The following is a 2,266-nucleotide window of genomic DNA, read 5'->3' on the forward strand; positions in this document are numbered from 1 at the left end:
CCACTTCACTATCCAAGTTTTGTTTTTTACATGCAATCTTTACAAACTTCGTTACAATATAGGTTTTAATCATGGGAAGAGCTCCATGCTGTGAGAAAATCGGGTTGCGAAGAGGCCGGTGGACCGCAGAAGAAGACGCGATACTGTCTAACTACATTCTTGTCCATGGTGAAGGTTCTTGGAGATCATTGCCAAAAAATGCAGGTAATATTTGAATTAGTATTTTTTTTCTATGGCTTTTATATAAGTTTTGACATTAGTTGACTAGTTGATGTGTTGAACATATATAGGGTTGCTAAGGTGCGGGAAAAGTTGCAGGTTGAGATGGAATAAACTACTTAAGATCTGATTTAAAGAGAGGAAATATATCTGGTGAGGAAGAAGATCTCATTATTAAGTTGCATGCCACCCTTGGTAACAGGTTTTTCTCATTTTCTTGAAAATTTATTTTACATAATTATATGCAAATGTTTACATCGTGTTATAGTCTTATAGATATATGAGATATAAGGTATAGGTCTTTTACAGACATAGATGGTTTTTAGTAGAGTTTGAATCAAATATAGATAAAAATAACGTGCTAATTGTGATAATCAAGTATAGTAATTATATATACAAGTAGAGTAATTATGTAATTACTATGTAATTACATAAGAACTCTACTTGTATATATAGTACTCTACTTTATTTTCATAATTAACACGTTAATTTTCTCCTATAAAAGTATTTAGTTACAGATATAGGTGGTTTATAAAAGTATTTAGGAGTAGCTTAGTTGACGTTAAAAGTATAAAGTTTTTTTGTCTTTTAGTATTAACGTGGTTAAATTTGGTGTTAATGTCTTTTTCTTTTTGTTGTAGGTGGTCTTTGATAGCCGGACATCTGGCCGGAAGAACAGACAACGAAATAAAAAACTACTGGAACTCTCATTTGAGTCGCAAAATCGACCCTTCCTCCCCAAAAGTTCCCACCAAACGCCGCATGAAGAGCAAGAAACCTCGTAGAAAAACCTCTACAATACCATTGCCTGCTGAGAAACAAAATAGCATGATTAATGTTCCCTCGATTGGTGGAGACGGAGGAGGTGGAGAAAGCATGCATGATTCTTCTACTTCCGGTGGGGAGATTAAAGATATCGATGAAAGTCTGCTAATGGATCCAATTACTGGGGTGTTGCCTTTAACTAATAATGATCAGGAAGATGTGATCATTAATAATATTCATATCAATTCTTCATGCTCATCAACCAATGATAGTAGCCAAGTAAACCAGGTTGACTGGGGCTGGGAATGGGATTTTGAAGGTGATGATAGCATGGAAGTGTTAGGGGGTGAGGAAGAAGATGATTTCATGTCATGGCCATGGGAGAGTGAAGAAGAAGAACAAGTAGGGGTGGATGTACAGAAGCAAGATGCAATGATTGCATGGCTTCTCTCTTAGTTTTTTTTTTTTTTTTTTTTTTTTTTTTGTTATTCAGATTTGTGAGGTTAAATTTGTTCACTATACATTCATTGTCCCATTGATTATCATAAATTTGAGTTACAAGTAATATATTATTTGGTTGTTTGATAATGAATATTGTATCAGGTTACATTATTATGTAATTATTTGGTTATATTATTCCAAACCTGTTTTCATTTATATATGAAACACGTTTTTATTATCGGGGTATATTAGGCATCTAATATGACAGTACTTATAATAGCCGGAATGACTATCGAGTTATAATATACATTTAGTGTTGAAAATAGTGAAAGTGGAGTTTTTAGTTGGTGAAAATATGATCTTATTATACTGGCTAGCTGTGAACATAAATAATTATATGTAATTATTATTTTCTTGGTTTGTGTTATCCTTGATGAGAACTTTGCTTTGCAATGAAGCAAAAGCATATCCAATACGAAGCTAAAATAAATTATTAAAATCAATTTTCAAAGTTGTGTTTGAAATGAAAAAGATGCATGTGAAAATACTCAAATAGGCAAGAATAACAGGAGCTAGAAAGGTAGAAACTTAAAGTGGTACTACATAAATTTCATACCACTTTAAATAAAAGGATTCAACTATAATAAAGACACAGGTAAGTGGTATTTGAGTATGAAAACTTCCTTTCATGCATATTGTATAAAATGAATAAGGGGAGTCAAAAGAATAGTGAGCCAAGGAAATATTTTGCTTACTCTACTTCGATTGTTCAATCTTAGGAAACAATCGTGTTTTTAAAGTGAAGACACGCAATATGATATAAACAACTATTGTTGATATC

At 32.5% G+C, this 2,266-nt stretch overlaps 1 pseudogene; it reads left to right on the forward strand.

Annotated features, from left to right (window-relative positions):
- Positions 1-1,571, forward strand: LOC143532391 (transcription factor MYB123-like; annotated as a pseudogene).
- The last annotated feature ends 695 nt before the right edge of the window (positions 1,572-2,266 follow it).

This window comes from Bidens hawaiensis, unplaced genomic scaffold, assembly GCF_021521415.1.
Source record: "Bidens hawaiensis isolate Kalapana, Puna unplaced genomic scaffold, B.hawaiensis_p1.1 tig00009444_1, whole genome shotgun sequence".
In the NCBI taxonomy this organism is placed as follows: domain Eukaryota; kingdom Viridiplantae; phylum Streptophyta; class Magnoliopsida; order Asterales; family Asteraceae; genus Bidens; species Bidens hawaiensis.